The sequence below is a fragment of the Trematomus bernacchii genome, unplaced genomic scaffold (assembly GCF_902827165.1).
Source record: "Trematomus bernacchii unplaced genomic scaffold, fTreBer1.1, whole genome shotgun sequence".
Classification (NCBI taxonomy): Eukaryota; Metazoa; Chordata; class Actinopteri; order Perciformes; family Nototheniidae; genus Trematomus; species Trematomus bernacchii.
In genome coordinates, this window is record NW_022987714.1 from 20,052,002 (window position 1) to 20,061,453 (window position 9,452).

At 39.5% G+C, this 9,452-nt stretch overlaps 1 long non-coding RNA gene across 1 annotated transcript; it reads right to left on the reverse strand.

Annotated features, from left to right (window-relative positions):
- Positions 1-8,725: 8,725 nt before the first annotated feature.
- On the reverse strand, positions 8,726-9,117 carry LOC117491698. The gene is made up of 3 exons (XR_004556790.1): positions 9,091-9,117; positions 8,923-9,014; positions 8,726-8,814 (listed from the first exon to the last, which is right to left on the reverse strand). It is a non-coding gene; the product is annotated as an uncharacterized LOC117491698 (long non-coding RNA).
- Between the last annotated feature and the right edge of the window lie 335 nt (positions 9,118-9,452).

Consider the following 9,452-nt stretch of genomic DNA (forward strand, 5'->3'; position numbering starts at 1 on the left):
ATGCTTTATTTCGCTTTTTAGATTAAAAGAAAATAAAGAAGTCGGAGCGCGCTTAATTGCTTCGCTTTTACATAAAACAGCTCCGCTCCGGCCTTCCCGCGCAATGCGCGTGACCGGCAAGTGTTTTTGTTAAGTGTGTGACCTGGGCATTCTGATGAGAGTGATAGATGACAGTATGCCAGGAGGTTGCCGTTTCAACGAGCGTTGGCTAGCAGAAGACAAATACAAGCCATGGCTAAGACGAGGGTCAAGCGAAGCCCAAGAGTAGCCTCCTGCAAAGTGTGCAACAATAACGATGCGAGAGTCTGCGCTGACGAGCCACACACCACACGAAAGGTACGCCATCGTAGAGAATTTTAGATTAGGCTATCGTTGCATGTTAAATACATGACACTTTTCTCTGTGCGCGGCAAAACAAGCTCGCCAAAATGGCTTCACTAGTCTGGCAGTATTTTAAGTGCCCGAAAATGACAATAAAATAGCGGTATGCAACGTGTGTGAAGCAGAAATCCTGCAGCTCCACCCACTGTGACGGACCGGTGAGCGGAGCAGAACACACATTAAGAGTTAGACCTAACACACTTAGCTATTTTATCTACCTCTGGAACAAGCTAAACTAGTTATAAATATATTTATTCTTCACTGTCGGGTCGCTCATTACTGGATCAGTGAGCTGCAGGAGATACTGACGGGCTGTTAGGAGAGAGAGAGAGGGGGAGAGAGGAAAAGAGAGCGATATCGGTATCGGCCGATACTGATTCCGGCGATCGGCTCCAAAATTGGCGATCGGAGCATCCCTAATAATTGTATATGATATGTTTTATAATGATTGATCATGAAAGTGTTCTCAAAGCTGGTAAAGGTGCAGCTAGTTTGAATGACTTTGTATACTACAGAGTAGCTTGTGAATTTACTCCAGGTGGAACTAAAGTCTGATTTAACACTTGATTATATTTCACATCAATCATCCACATCTGTAAAGTAACTAAAGGTATTAAATACATGTAGTGGAGTCAAAGTACACCATTTACCTCTGACTTGTGTTTACTGCCAACCTAAAAGTACCTCAAAAATAGTAATCAATACTATATTGAAACGTTATTTGGCTGATTGTTTTATATTGGCTCAGCCAGGTTATATGGGATGCCCAGTCTACGTACAGATGGGTCACACATTTTGAAATATTAAACTTAGTTTTCTTTTCTAACATTTTAAATTTTTCATCCTCATGTAGAATGCTATTATGAAACACACATTTGGTTGTTTATAGCATAAAGAACATCTGATTTAATGTGAGGTAGGGAAATAATCATTTGAGTATAAGTATGTGTATATAAATATGTAATTTACAACAGCTGTAAGATGCTTGAAAAGCATGAAAATGCACCTTGAAAATGCTTGAAAAGTGCTTGAATTTGACTTTGGAAAAGGTGTAAGAACCCTGACTAATGTCACAGCAGGATTTGGAAAAACTTGTCCATGCTTTTATCTTCAGTAGACTATTCTTATGTTTATTTTTCTTATTCTATAAGTAAAATAAAATGTATATGTAATTGCACATTATTATTTATAGAAGCCTGTTTCCCCAATAAAAAAGACTTTCCCAATGAAAAGTCATAATTATGAGATAAAAAAGTCATAATCTTTTGAGATAGAAAAGTAGAAATAATGAGATAAAAAGTCTGTGCTGGAGATTTGACAAATGACAGAAGCACAAACACTGTTTGTTTGAGTTTAGAGCTTTGTGCCCAGCTCTCCGCCACCATCAACTCTGAAGATTCTCTCCCTGCCCGGCTGATTTAACCTTCTCAACAAAGATACATGTACACAGTGGCATAACAAGGTTATGATTGGCACCGGTGCAAATATTGTTTTGGACCTAATTAATTTAGGTTGCTTGGTTACTTTGAAGACTGCGTGAACCCGCCAATGTCATTGGGCCCCTGGCCGGCCCTGGGCCCCGGTGCGTTGCACCGGCTGCACCGTCGATAGTTACACCACTGCATGTACATCTATCAACATGAGGAGGCAAGTGATGTCTCTCACAGTGGAATCTGGTTCTCTCATAGTGGAATCTGGTTCTCTCATAGTGGAATCTGGTTCTCACTAGGTCTGAGGTCACCTGGACGTACTCAAGAATGACGCAGGAGCACAAAGTACCAATGAACTGGCCAGATGTATGGAGAACCGGGATGACTGGAAGCGACGATGGAGGGCTCGTCTGAGGACGACCTAGAGAGAGGTCTGGTCAGGCAAGGAGAAGCCATAGATTGTACTTAACATCAGCAAGAGTGTACATGTAACCAACATGGTCCTGTATGAGGGAATACCAAGGGTGAGCGAGAAAATTGCAGCCAGGAGAATGAGACTAGCAGGACATTGCCAAAGGCATCCAGAGCTGCCAGCCAGCAAATTGGTGCTGTGGGAACCAACACACGGGCATCGGTCACGAGGACATCACACACTAACATACGTGGACGTACTCAAGAATGACGCAGGAGCACAAAGTACCAATGAACTGGCCAGATGTATGGAGAACCGGGATGACTGGAAGCGACGATGGAGGGCTCGTCTGAGGACGACCTAGAGAGAGGTCTGGTCAGGCAAGGAGAAGCCATAGATCTCGACTCAGGTATTCTGACCCTGATATATCCACTATGCTGTTATTATCTCAAAGAATGGAGGCTTATTTCCATGGTTTCCTGGGCATCGCTGTTATAGGCCCGAAAGAGACGGAGGGAGAGTTTACATATTGTACAGAACCGTGTGACAGCCCTGGGGATGCTGCCTGTTCCTCTCAGAGAGAGAAGAGGTCAATAATCCAGCAAAGAAATACAAATCAAATTCAAGTTAAAGTAATTCCCCAACAACAGCCGCCTCATATATGACCTCATATGACCTAATTTCATGCTGGACAGCTGCGAGGTGATCAGGGGGTCTTTTATGGCAGCACGACTGTAGCGCATGCACACTTGTAAAAAAGAAAGTAAAAGAAAAATAGTTTCTTTTTTTAATATGAAATAACAGTCCATTCTAAGCACAGTAGCCTACAGTATGTAGCAGAGGTGGGGACTCGAGTCACATGACTTGACTCGAGTCAGACTCGAGTCGCATATTTTTGGACTTGAGACTTGCTTGACTAACATTGATAAAAGACTTGACTTGACTTTGACTTGGTATTCATGACTTGAGACTTGACTTAAGCTTGAGACGGATGACTTGAAAGGACTTGTCTGTTTAAAATTAAATATTTGCGTTAGTTTTTGTAGTGAGATATTACGTTTAGTTTTTTCGAAAAATGTGATTGGGTGATTATAGCGCCGTGCGCGCAAACCTGGCAACCCACTAGACCGCAGGAGCGTCAGTTAACATGGCAGCGGCTAGCGTTACTCCAAAAATAGTGAAGTTTGGATTCAAGAATTATGTTGTCGATGACGCTAATAAGAAGAGAACAGCGGTATGCAGGGTCTGCAGCATAAAGATCAGTGACACAACCACCAAAACATCCAACTTCATTCGTCACTACAAAAAAACCCACAGAGAAAGGTGCGTGAATGTGTTGTGTTAGCTTGAAAGCTAACGTTAAGTTTAAGCTACGTTAGACTTGGTTTCAAATCGATTAAGCATTGCAAAGAGAAGACAAAACGGTAAATGAACACTAGAACCGCCAAGGGATTCATTTTGACTAACCCTGATACTGACGGGCTGTCAGGAGAGGGAGAGAGAGAGAGAGAGGAAAAGAGATGCCTCGTTTATTTCCCCTGTGTTATTATCAGAAGTTACTGTAAACTGTTGAATAATGTAGTTCATCTACTTTTAGTAGTTTGTTTAAATGTTTTAATTATGTTGTTTTTGTTTGTAGAAGTGCATAATTTCTTGATTTATTGTAAAATGAATCTGAACTTTTTGATCTGTTATGATGATAAACTGAAGCAATTTCTAAATTAACCAAATTAACTGAGTTTTAAATCGTCCTACTTAGTTTATGAGGAAATTATGAAGAGGAACAAATTAAATGATTTGAAAATGATATCTATGTAGGTGCTGATGCTGTTGACGGTTCTAGTGTTAACAGAAATTTAAATTAAATATGTGTAATGGCAAATGCCATATATGATTTTCTTACCTGGAATTCTGCCTTTTTGAACAGACTGAGTCCTAGCTATATTGTCTGCAGTTCTAGGGTTAATATGAATCTAATATGATTGTCATCGGTCTAAATTAGATTTCAAATGATTAACTGTGTGTGTAATGAAGATCATAGTGTGGGTTAAATCCATTTTCATAACCACTGTCTTTTAACTGATTTAAATGCGGAAACTGGGCTTATTCATCAGAATTTCGTATGACTTGACTTGACTTGACTTGACCTGAGCAATGACTTGACTTGACTTGCTTGACTCTCACCACAGTGACTTGGGACTTGCTTGATACTTGTAGGTCAAGACTTGAGACTTGCTCATGACTTGCACATGTAGGACTTACTCCCACCTCTGGTATTTAGCATAGCTATGCTTTTAACCCTCCTGTTGTGTTTGGTTCAAATTTGACCGATTTACTACTTTCATCAATCATAACTTTTTAGTTTTACATTCGATTGCATTAAGGCTTTATGATATCCTTCACAGTAGACATTTGAACATATTAAATTGCTGATCACCACTGTCATTGAACTTTGGATGATTTAGTCAACTTTGAAACACCCATGGTGTTCCCGCCATAAAGACAAGGAATTAGTAACCATCCGGATCAGATCAAACACACACACACACACACACACCAATTTGAAACATTTCCCGCTCTTATGTGCCCATCCCCCTGGCACACCCAATACATGTTCAGTGTCTATTCTTTGTATATTTACTGCAGTTGTTCATGTATACCAGTAGTCTGATACAATATGTACAGTTTGAAAGGGTGTTAAATGAAATGTGGTGATGATTAACGGTTTTTGTGTTAATGTAATAGCAGTTAAAACAGGACCGGTCAAATTTGACCGCGAACACCAAAGTAAGGGGGGGAAACGAATACAATAGGAGGGTTTTAATGTAACCATTGCTTATGACAGTGATGATATTTTAAATCAAAAAACATATTCCCTAAAATGTGGAAGCTCTGGGTGCCATACAAATGAATAGTTGATATTTTTTTAGGGCCACAACTTTGGCACTAGAGCACCTAGTGTTATCAAACGCATTTCAATGGTGAAACTATCCAAAAATATTCCATATGACAATATTTTCCACTACGATGAAAGGCGTGTAAGCCAACAAACCTTATTCTGGTTCCATCATGGGTAACCCCACCCATCCTCTCCACCTGCAGCTGGACAGACAGATAACCCCACCCCACCCCTCTCCACCTGGACAGACAGGAGCTCCTTCTCCAACAGACTGCTGCAGCTCCGCTGTCACAGGAACCGATACAGGAAAACATTCCTGCCCACTGCAATAACTCTGTACAACAAATCACCTCTGGCTGGCAGAGCCATGCTCCATAGCTTCTCTCTTCACAGTACATTTCACATATTCAGTGTAATATTTAATATTCCATCTGTCACATACTTATGTAAATATAATACCTTGCTTTATATCTTGTTATTGCTCATTTGTAAATTCAACATGTATATTTTCTTCTTTATTTCTTGTCTTTTTATTGTATAATGCCATGTGTTTTAATGCTGCTGCAACGCAAAGATTTCCCAAATTGGGATCAATAAAGTTCTATCTTATCTTAAACTAACAACCAGTGTTCCAGATGAGGATCATCTCTTTACAAAAATATTCAAGTGCTAACCCATATTGTTACTTCTAAATGAATTTATTTCCAAACGCATTATAATGCAGTGTGATGTAAACAACAAAAAGTACCACAGAAGTATGCTTAATTTATATTTATTCATCAATCAACCACATCAATAACATTGTTTTTAAAACAATAAAATTGTCCTCTCTGGCAATGATTTACTTATGTGTTTCACCACAATACAAGTAAAAGGCCACCATAAGGGTGTATGTTGACTCTAGAGTGTTGGGGTTAGTCTAACATGAAAAGCATGGACAACAGAACATAAAATCAAGTTATGCAAAAGGTTATAACATACAGTATTAAGAAATCATACAACACAACCATTTTTTTAGGATTTAACTATGTATATTAAACATGTACATTCTATGTGTAAATCAAATATAACAATTTATAACAATGTATTATTTGGTTTTGAGAACAACAATGAGGTGATTCACCAAATAAACTATTTGTTGTTTATCTCAATGTCCCTAATTATACATCCTAAAAGACTGTGCATTGTACATGTTGATTGAAGTACTTCAATCAATCAGGTTAATAGCTGGAGATCAAAAAGGAAATATAACTGACAAAGCAATTAAAGCAAGTAACGCAAAAGAAACAAAAATGAACAATTAGAGCAAAGCTGTTATTGGCCTGCAGTGTAACAGGTGCAGTCATATAAAGTTAATGACAGGTAAATCCTATAAGAGATCGAAAATAATAATGCATAGGCATCCCGTTCTGGGAAAAAAGGGAAAGACCTCCTGCTCTTGGACAATGATGTGCTCACCAAGTTGTTTGGTAACCAGCAAGATATACTTGGACATTTAGGAATTTACATTCTAGTGTTTCAAAAAGGATCAAAAGTGAATGGTTCATTGCTCAGGATGCATTCCAGGGACGCTGAGCATTTTGTTCAATAACATTTAAGTTGTGTACAAGTGAAATGTTTGGCCTGATGCTGCGGCATAGGGAAAAGTCATATGGTCAACATATTCAAGGGTGATCTTCCATTGAGGAGTATGAATACAATCTCTAAATATAAAGTCAGTAAAGTATTTACATTTCTGATAGCACATCAAGTCTTGGCAGATATTCGTGCTTGAGAGCAGCAGCAATCTGGGGAAATACAGAGAAACAAAAAAGAGGGGCAGATCAGAACCCAAATTTGAGGTTTTTGAATACACAATGTATGTTTAGCATTAATGAATACAAAAGTAACAGCAACATGTCTAGGTTGAGGCTAAATCAACAAAGATACTGTACATTAATTCCTAAGTAAATTACCTAAATGATGTTTCCTTCTTCATCCTCACTGGTGTCTGGACTGCTTAGGCCACTTTGACTTTCCTCTTCATGTTGAAGGAAAGAAGCATCAGGACCTAAAGCAGTCTTGTACTGCTGCAGTACCACCTGCAACCTCTCCGATGCCTCAGCATGCTTCCTTCTTAGGGTGCACCCAAGTCCTACATTCCCCTTGTCTACATCTGAAAATACACAACATATTGTTATATGGACATACTATAAAGTAAGATTACTTCACGAGGCCAGAGCACTTCAATGGAGTATATTCTCTCCCATGTACATATAAAGATGATAGTCACTGTCAAGGGACTTCATTATGTAAAATGGCCGGGTCGAATGGGTAAAGGCCATTATACTCCATCCAATTTCTGTGACCAAGAATGATTTGGGCTGACTTTTTTCCTTTAAAACTCATACTTTACAAGGTAGGTTAAGTTTTGCTTTCAACTTACCTTCCTCAGCCACCTTATTTTTTAGAGCAACTGCCATGTTCTGCAACCATGTGCAATGCTGCGCCATCTCCAACAATAGGATGCCTTTCTCCTCTTGCAGTCTCCGTGTAAGCATCACTTGATCCAGTATCTTTTTCTTGGCTGTAAAGTTAGCTAAAATCCAATCACAGTTATGTATACATGAGTCACATTTTCATTATAGCATAACAATATGTTTAAAACTCCAAACATGTACTTTCAAAATAATCAAATGTATACACAATAAGAAAACTTAAGATATACCCTTAAACTAAATGAACGTTTTAACACTCTACATGATATGTGCATAACTCAGCAAGGTATACCTTCATATAACAGAACTTCAAATTAATTATTATGAAATATCTGAAAACTGACCCATGCCATGAACTTCCCACGGCCACAGCGCGGACATGATGCTCCCTCCAGAGAGGGAATGCTCCACCGCAGCAACATCTATGCCTCTGGCAGAGTCGTGTACCAGCTGGTTGTACTTCAGTATCTCCTGCTTAAGGCGCTTTTTGTCGTCTGCAAGCTTCCTTCGAAGTCGATGGCGGAGCTTGCTGCTGTCTGAAAAATACATGAGGTAGAGGGATAGGGATATGTGACAAACTATATTTGCAAGTGCAAAAAATATATATAATTCAGTAGGTTGAATCTGCAACCTAAAACATTATATTGTTATACCATTCTGTCGGTAAAGGGATTGCTTCCGCTGCCTCACACTTAGGTAAAGCCCCTCAATGCTTTGCTGCAGTGCTGTTTGAAGGATGTCTTCAGAAGTACCTGATGTTTCTGATGTTCCTGTAGAAATAATAGTGGCAGTAAAATGTACTGTTACACAACACGTAACGGTTTTGAGAAACAAAGTTGTGCAACATATTTAACACCTTTTAACACAAATTGATGGTACAACTATGGAAACTGGAACATGTCAGAGATAAACATGGACACATAGTTGGCTTGCTATTGCTTGAAGATTATGTCCCCGTCTACTGAAATCCAGTGAGGGTCTCATTACGTGGCATGAAAAATCAGCCTTATATCATTGGCTGCTCTTTAGGATCAAATCTGTAAATTCAAACAGTCATGGACAATGATATGTAGCTGGTGTTATCTCGTCGTGCTTACCAGATGCCCATTCCTTCACGTCGGAAATCCACGTCGACACCATGTCATCTGAGACACAATGTAGCTCCGTCTTGAGTTCCTCAAGACTTGCAGTCTCTTCCAGGAGCCTCTTACTAGTCTGATAAACAGTAGACGATGGACATTTATCAAGATTAAAACTTGCTATGATTAACAACAAGCCATGTGCAAATGACAAAGGACACAACACCTTTAATAGGAGGCTCACCTTCACATATCTTGTGGAAAGTGCCTGATGAAGGGAGTCACCTTTTTTCCTGTTCCATCCCATAGCATGCACTGTGAGCATGTCCAGTCGTGCTTTTGAAAGCAATAATGAGGTTATGATGTGTCATCTAAAAAAGTATGCAATAATAGGGCAAAACCTTCCACTCACCTGCTTTGGACATGTATTTGGTTGTCAGAGCACAACGGGACAGGTAGCTGTTGACCTGCTCCACCTCTTCCCCGGCGGTCATCCCTGCTCCCTCCTGGTTCTTCCCACTCCATATAATCTGATGGTAAAAGGTTGCTGGAATTGTTGTGCAAAGAGGCTACATACTACTATACTAAACAGTATATCTTAGATATTTACTACTTCAGTATTATAAATATAAAAAATATAAATGTACGTGACAAAAATATTTCACATACCTCGCATTTGGTAGCATGGGCTCGAGCATGCATTACACTGAGGAATGGCTTCATGGTGGTCAGCTCCTGGAGAGCAGGAAGGACACTTGCAGCTTTCTCCATGTA